The following is a 16,207-nucleotide window of genomic DNA, read 5'->3' on the forward strand; positions in this document are numbered from 1 at the left end:
GGGAGGAAAGAAAGAAATACAACACCTTGTAACCTTTTATTTCCTACTGTTTTATTTCCTAGTAATTGCTCTAGAAAGAAAGACAATATACTGGGCACATTGGTATTGTTCCATGGTGAGCAGGTCTATATAAACTTACCCTCAAAGGCCGAGGGCACTGAGAGGCCAAAGAAAGAGGTTGACAAACTGAGTTTCTCAGAAATAAACAATTAATGGGGACCTTTGAACAGAAGCTATGTGTCCAGTGGCTGCAAGAGGGTGGAACCCACACCCGTCCTCCAGAAAGTTTACTTTCTGTAGCAAATTTTTACGCTAAAACATGAGCACCTGGCCATGCCTCACACTTTCTTGTGGAAATTCCTGACCACTGGAGAGGTTAGATAAGCATCTTTATGAGACATTATCTATGCTACGGCCAATGTTTAAAGACCTTGTTGCCGAATACCTTGGTATGCGGGAGTCAAACATCTGTCATCATGATGTTTTCCCTTCAAGATGAAATCACTCTGGCCACACAGCAGGCTGTGTACCTACACTCCATTCCTCAGTACTGGTCCTTAAAATCTCACACCCCTACCTGTTCCTTGATAGTCCCTGGGTCTAGAGGGAGGATGCTTGATATCGTATGGCTATAGCAGCAGCTCATTGGCTTTATTGGAGGAAGATGCTGCAGCAACAATAAAGGCAAAACCAGGACGGTAACCAACATAGGAGCACAACACCTAAACGAAGAAGCAGCTTCTGCCACCAGGTGCCCCAGGACCAAAGCCAGCTATGAAGCCAATAACAACTAGGGCATTCAATGCAGGGGTTGTCTGAGAAGCTGGTCATTTGTGTTATATATTCTCTCCAATCTTGTCCTTGGAAAAGAGATACCCACCACAGCAAGCCAGAAGCATGGGAGCGTGGCATGAAGCCGCATACCCAACCAATGTTTTTCCTTTTTTTGAGATCGAGTCTTGCTCTGTTGCCCAGGCTGGAGTGCAGTGGCGTGATTTCAGCTCACTGCAACCTCCACCTCCCAGGCCCAAGCGATTCTCCTGCCTCAGCCTCCCGAGTAGCTGGGATTACAGGCACCCACCACCACACCCAACTAATTTTTGTATTTTTAGTAGAGATGGGGTTTCACCATGTTGGCCAGGCTGGTCTCGAACTCCTGAGCTCCAGTGATCCACCCACCTCAGCCTCCCAAAGTGCTGGGATTACAGGCATGAGCCACTGTGCCCGGCCCCAACAGATGTTTTTCTGTAAGCCAACAGCATACTCTTTGGCCCATTGTAGGAAAAGGTTTGCTTCATCGGTGGAAGCTAGTGATAGTACTGGCAGAACATGACAACTAAGGATGAAAGGAAACAAATTTAGTGGGTATTTGCAAGGAAAGTTGTTTTCCATCTGTTAGAATACACCAGTCCTTTCATTTAGAGTAGTTAGTATAGAGTCAGCTCTTGGCTTTTGTAAAGGGAAAGGGGCCGTATACCATCCATGTTGCCCAGGGATGAAGTGTCAGCGGCTGTGGTCAAAGTAATTTGGTTGAGAGTACACCATATTAGAGAGCTCACCACCGTGCCATGGGGTATATGTGTTGCCCCCTGACCATTTATAACGAGTGATCGGGGACCAGTATTCAATCAAATCAATGGGAACCACTCTAACTGTTGAGGATATTCCCCCCGTCTCTGGCAGGAAATAGCCTATCCAGCCTGGGTGTATTTGCCATTCTAAGCCCCAGTGCAGTCTCCCCTCCCCTGGTAGAATGTCTGCCACTATCTTCATGCAGAAAATATGGTGGGTGTCAACCAGGTCTGAAAGCAAAGCAGTCTTCTCAGTTACCTGTATGTGAACAATAGTAGGCTTGGGGAATAGTGGTCCCAACCTGTCATATGGGGCAGGCACCTCATCCCTTTGGCTGAAGTTAAAGAAATAAGGGCTTCAGATCACATATTCATCCACCTTTGCAAGGTAGGTTTCTCCAGGAAAGTTTGAATTTGTGCTTCTTTTTAAAAAAAAAAAAAAAAACTTAAAATTTAAATTAAAAAAAACTTTTATTTTAGGTTCAGGGGTACATGTGCAGGTTTCTTATATAGGTAAATTGCATGTCACAGGGGTTTGGCGTACGGATTCTTTCATCACCCAGGCAATAAGTTTAGTATCCTATAGGTAGTGTTTTGATCCTCCCTCCCTCCACCCTCAAGTAGGCCCTGGTGTCTGTTGTTCCCTTCTTTGTGTCCATGTGTACTCAATGGTTTGCTCCCATTTACAAGTGAGGACGTGCGGTATTTGGTTTTCTGTTCCTGTGTTAGTTCGCTTATGATACTGCTTCCCCTAACCATTTATAGTGGGTGATCATGGGTCCAGTATTCAATAGGAGCAATGGGAACCACTCTAACTGTTGAGGATATTTCCCCCTCTCTGGCAGGAAATAGCCTATCCAGCCTGGGGGTATTTGCCATTCTAAGCCCCAGTGCAGTGTCCTCTCCCCTGAGAGTGTATCTGTCAGTGTTGTCATGCACAAAATATGCTGGTTGTCAATCAGGTCTGGGAGCAAAGCAGCAGTCTTCTCAGTTACCCATATGCAAACACTGGTAGGCTTGGGGCACGGTGTTCCCAACCAGTCATATAGAGCAAGCATCCTGCTTTGGCTGAAGTTAAATAAATAAGCCCTGCAGATAGTATATTCATCCACTCTAGCAAGGTAGGTGATAGGTGATATGGTTTGGATCTGTATCTCTACCGAATCTCATGTCAAATTGTAATCCCCAGTGTTGGAGGTGGGGCCTGGTGGGAGGTGATTGGATCAAGGGGGTGGATTACTCATGAATGGTTTAGCACCACCCCCTTCATACTATCCTCACAATAGTGCGTGAGTTCTTGTGAGATCTGTTTGTTTAAAAGTGTGTAGCATTTCCTCCCTCACTCTCTCTTGCTCCTGCTCCTGCCGTGTGAGCTGCTTATTTCCCCTTTGCCTTCCACCATGATCAGAAGCTTCCAGAGTCCTCTCCAAATCAGAAGCTGCTATGCTTCCTGTATAGCCTGCAGAACGGTGAGCCAATTAATCCTCTTTTCCAGTTACCCAGTCTCAGGTATTTCTTTATAGCAATATGAGAACAGATTAATACTGTAGGTTTCCCTAGGAAACTTTTTTATTTTTTTGAGACAGAGTCTCACTCTGTTGCCCAGGCTGGAGTGCAGTGGTATGCTCTTGGCTCACTGCAACTTCTACCTCTCAGGTTCAAGTAATTCTCCTGCCTCAGCCTCCAGAGTAGCTGGGATTACAGGTGCATGCTACCATGCCTGACTAAGTTTTGTAGTTTTTTAAATAGAGACGGGGTTCTGCCATGTTGGCCAGGCTAGTCTCGAACTCCTGACCTCAAGTGATCCTCCCACCTTGGCCTCCCAAAGTGCTGGGATTACAAGCATGAGCCACCATGCCCAGCCTCCCCAGGAAACTGAATTTGTGCTTTCAGAAGACCAGTTTTCCTTTTAGTTAACCCTGCTGTTTGGAGGTTACATGGGAGATGAAAGTGCCATGATCTGTTGTGTTCCCTGGCCCAGTCCTGCACATCATGTCCAGCAAAATGGGTCTTTTGGTTACTGTCAATGTGTCAAGGATATCCATACATAGTACTGAGAGCCTCTAAACCTTTAATAGTACTGGCTTGATTAGCTCACTTACAAAGACAAACTTACAGCAGTTCAGTAGCAGTATCTACACAGGCCAATACATACTTTTTGTCTTGACTTACAAAAAGGAGCCTTATATAATTCATTTGCTGATCTATTATAGGGTGGACAGCCCTATGAGTGTGCCCTGCATGAGATGGTATATAGTGTGGATGCAATCAAGAATGTGGTATACATTTGTATTAGTCCGCTTCTACACTGCTATAAAGAACTGCCTGAGACTGCGTAATGTATAAAGGAAAGAAGTTTAATTGACTCACAGCTCCACGTGGCTGGGGAGGCCTCAACAAACTTACAGTCATGGCAGAAGGTGAAGGGGAAGCAAGGGCCTTCTTCACATGGCGGCAGGAGAGAAAGAGAGCAAAGACGGAACTGCCAAACACCTTTAAACCATCAGATCTCTTGAGAACTCACTCACTATCATGAGAACAGCATGGGGGAACCACCCCCATGATCCAGCCACCTCCCCTGACATGTGTGAATTGCAAATCAACGTGAGATTTGGGTGGGGACACAGAGCCAAACCGTATCAACATTTTTAACAGCTATTGGGAGGTCATTATATTTTAAGGGCAATCCTGACTTCTTGGCTATCTCCAAGCCTACTCTTGCACTTCTATGACTACTTTTGTTATGTACCCAGGTCTCTATTCATTGGCCTGGGACAGAGCACAACGCTTCTAATTGTTTTTAGGCTGTCAGCTTCTATATTTCCTGGAACTGAGTCTTACTGTGTACCACTACATGAAATGCCAACTATTTCATCAGCTGCAGGGTGTTGCAGCTTCTCTATATGTCTTGCCACATGTTCATGCCTTATATGGGTTTGTGCATAAACATCCATTTTTCTTGTTGCCACTGGGTTAGCCACACAATTAGGCCTTTGAATGTAGCCCAGCTATCAGCACAAAGAGCCAGGGGCCAGGGCTTATGTGTGATTATTAACCAAGCAGCTTGCAACTCAGCCCACTGTCTACTGTGATGGGTACTTATATCAAGCCAGATTGTTTCAGTTTGTGGTCATATAGCAACAGTGGTCCAAGTACAGGGGTTTCCCTTGCTGGAGCCATCTGTATACCAAGCATGGTCAGGGATGCATAACACTCCTTTGCTTATTGTGTCAGGCACTGGAGTAGGAAGGGGCAAAGGGATGTCTTTTGGTTGCTCACATATAACAAGGCCTAACACAGCATGCAATTCTGGGCTTAAGGGATTGGTTACCAGGACACTTCATTGTTGCAAATAGGCATGCCATTTATTCAAGGTAGGTGTTTGGGATTTAAACGGAGGTGGGTGATTTAAATAATCCTTCTATCCATCCCTTGATTGGTAGACCAGTTCTCACAGTCATGGGAAGGGTCTTTGCTAATGATTCCACCTGCCGTAAAGCATACACTGCTAGCACTTGTTCAATGGGAGAGTATTGATAGGGACAGGAGGGAGAGAAATTCCAGGCAGAAAAAGTGGAGTCCCTGACGAGGGCCCCACCTTCAAGCCTGGAACCACAGCCCAAAGTGAGAACTTTACATCCCCGTTTTCCTGCTCAAATGTTGCCTTTTTCAACACCACCCCTGGCCCACCATGCTCTCCATCCTGTACCCATAAAAACCCCAGGCTCCACTGGCAGAGAGCAGAGAAGGGGAGAAGAAAAGAAGCAGTTGAACATTGGAGAGATGCAGTTTGACTTCAGAGGGATGGCTTGACGGCAGGACTTTGGAGAAGAGTCTGGCTGAATATGGCCAGACTTCAGGGGAAGAATACTCTCCTGCTCCTTCCTCTTTCCGTCTCCCTTTCCTACTGAGAGCCACTTCCATCGGCAATAAAATCCTCTGCATTTGTTACCCTTCAATTCATTCGTGCAATCTGCTTTTTCCTGGATGCTGGACAAGAGCTCGGATTACAAAAAGGCTGTCACACAGACCCTCTGCTCTCACGAAAACGTAGAGGGTCCGCTAAGCTGTTAAACACTTACTTAAGCCATCCTCGGACAGCAAAGCTAAAAGACCTCACTGCAACACACGCCCTCTGGGGCTTTGGGGGCCATGGGATTTTTATCCCCCTTAGATGCTGCCTTGGGGCACGCACAGAGTTTTGCTCCTGCCAGTGCCCAAAAGCACTTTCCCTGGCTCTTACACCTGCTCACCTGCATGCTTCCCATCCCACAGGGGGTTGAGAGCTGTGGGCTGAGTAAGCGAGGCACCCCTGTCATGAGGCCTGTGAAGGGATCAGGGAAAATTTCCTGTTTCAGTATCTGGCTTTGCTCCTTTCCATAATTGTGACCAAAATCTTAAAGGGACTGATTTACCATGCCGTGGTTGCCATAAGACCCAACTCCTGCCCACAGGAGTAGCAGTAATATCCAAAGTCATTGCTACTCCCTCTAAAGGGGTGCCTGAGGCTTGTGCCTGCTATACTAGCACTTTAGCCTGTTCAAAGCTCCCTGCTGTGATGTGTCCCAGTTTCAATGTGTTCTTTCTCTAATAAGTCCATATAGTGGCCTCAAACACTGGGCTAAGTGTGGGATAAATGCTAATATCCTAAAAGACCCACAAATGTTTGGATTTCTTTTCTGTTTTCAGAGTTGAATGTTACTGGACTTTGTCCATTAATGTACCCAATATAAAAGGAATCTTACCCCACCATGTAACTCCTAAAACTTCACTGCAGGCCCTGGGCCCTGGATCTTCTGAAGGGTTGATTTCCCATCCTTGATCCAGAAGATGATTGAACAATGCCCTGAGACTTTCATAATACACATGAACATCTCAGAGGTTAACATCATATTATACATATAAGAAGATCAAAAAAGAGAAGTCAGGAGCGAGAGCAAAGACACATCTCTAGCTATCATTGGGTAGCAAATTGTAAGAATGTGAAATAGCCCAAGGGCAGCACTTGAAAGGTCCACTGGAAACCTTGCCAGGTAGAAGCAAGTTGGTTTTGTGATTATTTGGACAGTAGAATGCAGAAAAAGGTATTAGCCAAACCTAAGACAGCATGATGTGTACCCAAGACAGACACGATGTGGTTGACTACCTGAGTAATTTAAGAAACTGCAGCTTGCATGGCCAGGGTTACCTTGTTGAATTTCTGGTAACCTGCAGTCATCAGCCAGGCCCGGTCTGGTTTACATGCAGGCCAGATGGAACTGATAATCTTGCTTTGAGTTGGTCGGATAATATGCACCTTTTAAATTCCTCAGTAACTGCACTTATTACAGCATGCCCCTCAGGCAATTTGTATTGTTTAACGTTGACAACCCACCTAGGGCTAGAGAATTGTACGGGTTTCCATCTTTCCTAAGAATATCTGTACTATAATCACCTTTAATCTGAATTCTTCCACTAAAGTTTACAGTCTTTCCTAATATTCATGCCTAAAATATTTTATGGAATAGAGGAAATAAGCACCATATACGGGGCAGGGGACACTTTCTCCAAACCGAGATGTATTAAAGTCCTTTTTACTGGGATCATTTGTCCGCCATAACCATCAATGGTAGACCACTGACCAAGGGGTCTTTCTGAATGTGTCCATGGATTAAAGTACATCCCGTCCCTAGTAAGGCAATAGTCTTCTTGTTTCTCAGGACCAGTAAGTGATGAGCTCAATATGGGGCCTCTGGTCACCCTCTATTGCCCAAATATGGGATTAACCTCGGCCCTACTAATTTCGGAGCTGGGGTGGGATCCACCCTGATAGGCTGGGGCGTTGCAAGAAGGGGTCGAGTATTCCTCTTCTGTGGGAGGGGCAGAAAGGAAGCAACAAAATTGCTGTTCAGGCTGTAGTTCCCTCTGTGTGGCAGCTAATACAGCATTAGGTTGCTTGTCTATTTTTTATTGGGATATTTCTGCTCCCAATAAATCATGCCACATTTACTTACATGTGCCTCTTATCTATCCTTTTCCCTTTTTTTTTCCTCCTTCTTTCTGTGGGATTTTCTTTTTCCCTTTTGCTAACCCTCATTGGGTTCCCAAGCTTACCCTGTCCCTGGTTTGCTCAGTTTTTTCCAAATTTGCAATGGCTTTTCCCACATCATGTGTATAATCTTGTTCCACTCCAGGCCTCAACAAAGATAGAAAAGGGCCATGTCATTTTCTTGGTGCATGCTGTAGCAATTTATTTTTCACCCTGGCAGTAAAAACTGCTATAACAGTTCCTGTGAAAACCCAGGTACAGATGGCTTGCCTAATTCCTAATTCCCAGAGAAGCCTCTGGGCCTCTTTGATTGACCACCAGCAGGTTATCCCTCCTGGTAAATCTTTTTCATTAGGTCAAGCCTCTCTCATAGCTAGAATAATCCATTCCATAAGGCTATTCTTCCTGGGTTATGAAGGCATTGCCGCAGGACCAGATGGGTGATGATGTTAATCATTTTTCTCTGCTTGATTCCCAGCTAAAGAAAAACCCTGTGTCCCACAATCGGACGATCTAAGAGGTCAGTGGTTACTTAGGTGGATGTTTAAACGTCTTTGCAATCTTTAAGAGTTCTGTAGCAGTGAGATAGTGATAGTGAAAGTGATATACCCCGATAGTGAGAGTCTCCTGGATCCATCGACTCCCACATTGCTGGAGTTGTTCAGCTTTCACTTTCCTGTGCACGAGGGGTGAGCTTGCCAATGATCTTCATTCCCCTCTTCAGCTATGACTTCTATGTCATTGAAATATTCCTCTCCACAACATTCCCAGGTATTCCAAATTTTCACATCCCAATCGGGCTTAGTTATGATAGCTTTGATTTCTGGTCATTTCCATTTCATTCCCCCCAGGCGGACCAATCTGTCTACATGCTAAGGTTTCAATTTTTGTTCTCTTGGTCGTCAATTTTCTTCATTATGTTGGATGCAAGGAGAGAAGTCAAAAGTCACGTGTCTTTTTCTCATTGCAATTCCTTCCCTAGCCATCTAATTTTCGCCTCTGCTGCTAACTGGGCCTCCAAAGCCAAATGAACAGCTCAGAGAAGTGGGCAGCCCACTGGATAGGTTACCCACCATCCTTCCCTATCGCAGTGCACTATATGGCTTTCAGTTAATAACTCCTTTTGAGTTTTTGGGATGTGCCGTTACTCATGCAGAGGTCCACAAGAATCTAGCAGAGGTGTCACATCACCCCACATAGATGTTGCTGATCACCCTGGAGTTTCACACACAGATGCTTCATTCCCCTAACCCATTTTTTTTTTTCATATCAGTTGAATAATGTGCTGATGTCATAACAAGGTTTGAGAAAGGCACATCTCACATAAGCACATGAACACCCAATCATCATGCTTAGGAACTACAAAAGGATCAATTTCTTGGTTCTTCAGCTCCTGCCTGGCTCAGCAAATGTTCCACAGTAGCTGGTATATGCAACCCACCCCTAAAGGTCAAGGGAACTGAAAAGCAGAAGAGCAAGGCTGACAAGCCCAGTTTCTCAGAAAGAAATATTTAATAGGGACTTAGGAATGGAAGCCATGTCTCAGGGAGTTCCAAGAGGGTGGAAACCCGCACCCGCCCATCAGAAAGTATTCTTTCTATAGCATGCTTTTAGAGTAAAGGCATGTCCAGCCAGTCTGGTCTTAGACTTTCTTGCCAAAACTCTGGAAAACTGGGGAGGCTGGGCACAGTGGCTCACACCTGTAATCCCAACACTTTGGGAGGCCAAGGCGGGCAAATCACTTGAGGTCAAGAGTTTGAAACCAGCCTGGCCAACGTGGTGAAACCCTGTCTCTACTAAAAATGCAAAAATTAGCCAGGTGTGGATGGCAGGCACCCGTAATCCCAGCTACTCTGGAGGCTGCGACAGGAGAATTGCTTGAACCCGGGAGGCAGAGGTTGCAGTGAGCCAAGATCATACCACTGCACTCCAGCCTGGGTGACAGAGAGAGACTCTGAAAGAAAGAAAAAGAAAGAGAGAGAGAGAGAGAGAGAGAGAAAGAGAGAGAGAGAGAAAGGAAAGAGAAAGAAAGAAAGAAAGAAAGAAAGAAAGAAAGAAAGAAAGAAAGAAAGAAAGAAAGAAAGAAAGAAAGAAAGAAAGAAAGAAAGAAAACTGGGCAGGTTAAATAAGCATTATTATTAAGGTTACCTATACTACAGGAACTGTTTAAAAATCTTGCTGCAAAACACCTCGGTATGCAGGAGTCAAACATTGATCATGATGGTGGGCTTGCTTCAAGACGGCACCGTTTTTGCCATAAACTGGCTGTTTTCTTACAGGTATATAGAACACACTTTACCTTTTTAAACGTTAAATTAAATAAAATAGTGAAACTCCTCAATTTCTGGATGATCCCACAACCATGCGCTCAGGTGAATTCCCCGACCCTCTTCAATACATTACACCCAGAAAATTTAAGAAGCACGGTCAGGACTTTGGATACATTTACTGCAGAAGGGAACCAGAGCATGGAATCATGGGAATCCACCTCCCAGGGCCCAACACTTTCATCCTGAGCTTGCACATGAAACAATAATGAACGAGATTTGTTACCTAAAGGGAATGGGTAGGCACATGGTGGAAAGGAGGGGACAGGAAGTAGGGATGAGCAGGGAGGAACACTTTTATTCTTTTGGTATAGTTTTGCCTCTTTTAGAAGCATAGTAATGTTTCACATATTCCAAAAATAGATATGGAAAAGTGAGGAAGTGGGTGACAAAATAAATACATTAAAATAAACTAGGCTTGGGGGAACCCAAAATGGAACATAAATAGAAACAAAGGAACCTAAGCATATTACAAATGAATAACATAACCATGCTAACGGGCATGAGGAAGAAAATAACTACTCTAAGTAACTTTGGGAAACAGTTATTTTCACTGGATACTATAAGACAAAAAGCAAAAATGACTGTACACAAATATTTTTATTTTTTAAATAGAGATGGGGTCTCCCTATGTTGCCCAGGCTAATCTTGAACTCCTGGGCTCAAGTGATCCTCCCCCCTCGGCCTCCCAAAGTGCTAGGATTACAGGCATGAGCCACCATGCCCAGGCAAATGTTGTAATTTAGTTAGTGATTTTTTTTTTTTTAACACAGGGTTATGGTTAGGAATTCTGAGACTACTTTATGTGTATATGAGGATTGAGCAACTGAGTAAAATAGAGATAATGAGAGCCATGTTTCTCACTGCCTGAGAAAGGCCTTACAAATCTGGAAAGGAGGTAGGGCTAGAATAATCCTGAGACCTTGGACTGGAATCAGAGATGTCAGTATGAACCCAAGGTACATTCTGTGAAACAACCTGCCTATGTCCTTCAAAAAAGGCCAGTGTCATAAAAGATGAAGAAAGGACAGATTAAGGGAGACTGAAGAGATGAGACAGGTAAATGCAAAGCATAATCTGGACTGGATCCAGGAACAGAAAAAAAGTTTTCTTTTGCTGTAAAGAGCATTATTGGGACTATTGGCACATTTTGAAAAGGTTTTGATTTTGTTTTTGTTTTGTTTTGTTTTGTTGAGACAGTTTCACTCTTGTCACCCAGGCTGGAGTGCAATGGCGTGATCTCAGCTCATTGCAACCACTCTGCTTCCCAGGTTCAAGCGATTCTCCTGCCTCAGCCTCCCGAGCAGCTGGGATCACAGGCCCCCACCACCACACCCAGCTAATTTTTGCATTTTTAGTAGAGATGGGATTTCACCATGTTGGCCAGGCTGGTCTCGAACTCCGACCTCAAGTGATCCACCCGCCTCGGCCTCTCATAGTGCTGGGATTACAGGCACAAACCACTGCACCCGGCCTGAAAAGGTTTAAAGATTAGATAATTGTGCTGTACCAATGTTAATTTCTTGATTTTGATTATTATATTGTGGTTATATAAGGCAATGTCCTGTTTTCTCTGTTTTTCTTTAGCAAAAACACACTAGTATTTAGGGACATTTACTGTTTTTTTTTTTTCGTTTGTTTGTTTCTTTGTTTTTTGAGACAGAGTCTCACTCTGTTGCCCGGACTGGAGTACAGAGGCGTGATCTCGGCTTACTGCATCCTCCACCTCCCAGGTTCAAGCAATCCCCCCCCCCCTCAGTCTCCTGAGTAGCTGGGACCACAGGTGTGTGCCATCACACCTGGTTAATTTTTTGTATTTTTGATAGAGATGGGATTTTGCCATGTTGCCCAGGCTGGTCTCGAACTCCTTAGTTTAAGTGATCATCCCACCCTGACCTCCCAAAGTGCTGCAATTATAGGCCTAAGCCACCTTGCCAGGCTGACTTTTATATTTAAATGACTCAGAAAAAAATTATGTATGTGTGTATATATATACACACACACACACATAATATACACACATATATATGTACATATATGTTATATACATGTAAAGAAAATGGGATAAAATAATCACATTTGGAGAATCTGGATGAAGGGTACATGAGAGTTCTTGGTACTATTTTTGCAACTTTTTCTGTAAGTTCGAAATTATTTCCAAATAAAGCATTAAAATAAATGCAGATTATTGGACCTCATCCTTGACTTATTGGATCAGAAGCTCTGGGCCTAGAGTCCAGGAGTATGCATGAAGGGCATTACTTACTGCATCAAACATTTTTGTAAAGATTATTTTATTTTTTATTTTTTATTATTTTTTTTTTACATTTTTTGTAGAGATGGGACCTCGCTATGTTGCCCAGGCTGGTCTCCAATTCCTGGGCTCACGCTATCCTCCTGCCTTGGGATCTCAAAGTGTTGGAATTATGGGCCTGAGCCACTGTGCTCTGCCTAAACATTTTATTTTTAAAAATTCCTGTGGACGTGTCTAGAGAGAAGCATCAAAAAATTATTGAGAAGGGCTTTGATCATCATGAAAATTCTTAACTTCCAGGGGTCCTGTCATACATGGTTTCCCACATATTTGAGAGAAATCTTAAAGATGTACATAGCTACTGTATTAGTCTGCTCAGGTTGCAATAACAAAATGCCGTAGACTAGATGGCTTAAACAATAGAAATTTATTTTCTCACAGTTCTGGAGGCTGGAAAGTCCAAGATCAAGGTTCCAGAAAGGTTTGGTTTCTGGTGAAGCCTTTCTTTCTGGCTTGCCAATGGCTGCCTTCATGCTGTGTAGTCACATGGCAGAGAGAAAATCTCTTGTGTCTCTTACACTTGTCTCCCATCAGGGTTCCACCTTCTGACATCGTTAACCTTAATCATCTCCTTATAGGCCGTATCTCCCATGCAGTCATGTAGGGTGTTAGGACTTCAACATACAAATTTTGAGGGAACACAATTCAGTCCACAGCAGCTACTGTATAACACTAATTAAGTCTAGACATGATTGTGGCTTTAGTTAGGACTACACAGCAGATTATGTGTCCTCTCTTCTCCACATTGAATCTGGGCCTTGGGTCACATTTCTGCCATCTACAGCCTTCAGATCTGAGCCTTGGTCTTGGTCCTCTGTTAACTCTTCCACCTTCACTGCCACTCAGCACCTTTCTCTCTCTCTCTCTCACCCTTATGGTTTTTTTTTTTTTTGAGATGGAATTTCACTCTGTCACCCAGGCTGGAGTGCAGTGGTGTGATCTCAGCTCACTGCAACCTCCCCCTCCAGGGTACAAGTGATTCTTATGCCTCAGCCTCCTGAGTACCTAGCATTACAGGCATGTGCCACCACGCCTGGCTAATTTTTGTATTTTTAATAGAGATGGGGTTTCATCATGTTGGCCAAGCTGGTCTCGAACTCCTGACCTCAAGTGACCTGTCTCGGCCTCCCAAAGTTCTGGGATTACAGGCTTGAGCCACTGTGCCCAGCCTGTTCAGTTTTATCTTTATGCCTACTTCTGTTAATGCTTCCGGCCCTAATGCCCTACTTGTTGGGGCATCTAACTGAGGTCTTTGTTAACTATTTTCATCATCAACTCATTTCTATCATGAAAACCAAACCTGACTTCTTTTTATTTTTTCCTCCATCAATGCTTCTTCTGATCTGTGAATTAAATCCAGGTTTCTTAACACCATTAGTTTTCCCACTCTGATTGATACATTAAACCTAGAGCTCAGTTATAGATTTTAGCATTAATGTTCCCATTTTTTGACATTGAATCTGGCTGGCTGTTAAATTTCTTTTTTTAGGGGTCTTGCTCTGTCACCCAGGCTGAAGTGCAGCAGCACAATCATAGCCCACTGCAGCCTCGAACTCCTGGGCTCAAGCGATCCTTCTGCCTCAGCTTCTGGAGTAGCTGAGACTACAGGCATGTACCACCACACCCAGCTAATTATTTATTTTTTTATTTGTAGAGATGGGTTCTTGCTGTGTTGCCCAGGCTGGTCTTGAACTCCTGGGCTCAAGTGATCCTCCTGCTTCAGCCTCCCAAAGTGCTGGGATTATAGGTGTGAGCCACTGCACCCAGCCCTGTTAAGTCTTTAATCATCAATGACCCTCAGATTTTTTGTTTTGTTTTGTTTTGTTTTTTGAGATGGAGTCTCGCTCTGTCACCAGGCAGGAGTGCAGTGGCACGATCTCGGCTCACTGCAACCTCTGCCTCCAATTCTCCTGCCTCAGCCTCCTAAGTAGCTGGGACTACAGGCATGCACCACCATGCCCAGCTAATTTTTGTATTTTTAGTAGAGACAGGATTTCAGCATGTTGGCCAGGATGATCTTGATCTCTTGACCTTGTGTTCCACCCACCTTGGCCTTCCAAAGTGTTGGGATTACAGGCATGAGCCACCACACCCAACCGACCCTCAGTTTTAACCTCAAACCTGTTAATTATTCCACCATCAATGTGTCTATATTCTAGATCTTAAACGTGGGTCTCTGTTAACATTTTTTTTTTTTAACCACCAGTGCTCCTGGGGCTTTGATCCAGGGTTCAGGGTCTCTGTTGAGATTCCATCAGTTTCCTTTGTTTTAACTTTGAACTCAGGCCCGTGATGCAATTCTGACATAACAGCCTGGACCCCTCATCTATGCCCATCTTATGTGAATTTAAAGCTGATTCGAACCATTGATAGCTTTCTCTTGTTAATACCCCATGCTTTAACCAAATCTTCCACCCCCATTGGCCCTCTGGTTTGACTTAAACATTGAGCATTGTGGTAGACAGGTTAATAGTCCCCAAAAGATGTCCCTCTCCCAACCCCTAGAACCTGTGAATATGTTACCTTACATGGCAAAAGGAACTTTGCAGATGTGATTAAGAATTTTAAGATGAGATTTTCCTGTATTATCTAGATGAGCCCAATGTAATCAAGGGTCCTTACAAGAGGGAGGGAGCACTTTGGGAGGCTGAGTTGGGAGGATTGCTTGAGGCCAGCAGATGGAATCCAGCCTGGTCAACCTAGCAAGACCCTGTCTCTACAAAAGGTTAAAAAACGGCTGGGCGCAGTGGCTCACGCCTGTAATCCCAGCATTCTGGGAGGCCGAGGTGGGCTGATCATAAGGTCAGGAGATCGAGACCATCCTGGCTAACATGGTGAAACCCCATCTCTACTAAAAACACAAAAAATTATCCGGGCATTCAGGTGGGTGCCTGTAGTCCCAGCTACTCGGGAGGCTGAGGCAGGAGAATGGCGTGAACCCAGGAGGCGGAGCTTGCAGTGAGCCGAGATCGCACCACTGCACTCCAGCCTGGGTGACAGAGCGAGACTCCATTTAAAAAAAAAAAAAAAAGTTAAAAAATTATCTGGGCATGGTGGTGTCTGCCTGTAGTCCTAGCTACTCCAGAGGCGGAGGTGAGAGGATCACTTGAGCCCTGAAGTTAAAGGTTACAGTAAGCTCTGATCACACCACAGCACTCCAGCCTGGGTGACAGAGCAAGATCCTGTCTCTATTATTTAAAAAAAAAAACAAAAAAACAGGGAAGGAGAGGGTTTGAGTTAGAGAAGGAGAGAGAAGGAGATGTGATGATGTGATGATGGAAGCAGAAGGTTACTGTCAGAGAGCGATGTGAAGATGTTACACTGTCAGCTTTGAAGATGGAGGAAAGGACCACGAGTCAAGGAATACAGGGAGTGCCCAGTGAAACACATATCATATTTCTGACCTGCAGGACTGTAAGATAATAAATTTGTGTTGTTTTGATCAAGTAAGTCTGTGATAATTTGCTAGAGCAGCAATAGGAAATGAATACAGGCATCTTTGAAATATTCGACCATTGATGCCCATCTTGCCTATACTCAAACCAAGTCCTTCTTAACTCTTCCACCATCCCTATCCCTCTGACCTCACCTCAAACCCCAGCCATTGTTAGCAATTCCACCATCAAAGTCTCTTATCTGTGCTCTCCAACTTGGGCTTCTATTAATTCTTCCAATCTAAATCAACCCTTGATTTTACCTTGAACTGGGAATCTGTTATCCATTCCACTATTACTGGGTTTGGATCTAGAGACAGAATTCAGGGCTTTGAGGGTGGAAAATTAATAATCCCAGGTCTGTGTATTAAGCTTGAGGGTCTGTTCACTTTTCCATTACCAGGGCAATTTACATGTGAATCATTTTGCATGTCTGTTAACTCCTTCCCCATTACTGTGCCTCAGGTCTTGCTCACTGCAACCTCCGCCTCCCAGGTTCTAGTGATTCTCATAGCTCTGCCATCCAAGCAGCT

General features: G+C 44.3%; 1 non-coding gene across 1 annotated transcript; it reads right to left on the reverse strand.

The window, feature by feature from the left end:
* Positions 1-8,866: 8,866 nt before the first annotated feature.
* On the reverse strand, positions 8,867-8,970 carry LOC116272277. Its single transcript, XR_004180993.1, has one exon. It is a non-coding gene; the product is annotated as a small nucleolar RNA U13 (small nucleolar RNA).
* Positions 8,971-16,207: the final 7,237 nt, after the last annotated feature.

The sequence above is a fragment of the Papio anubis genome, chromosome X (genome assembly GCF_008728515.1).
Source record: "Papio anubis isolate 15944 chromosome X, Panubis1.0, whole genome shotgun sequence".
NCBI lineage: Eukaryota > Metazoa > Chordata > Mammalia > Primates > Cercopithecidae > Papio > Papio anubis.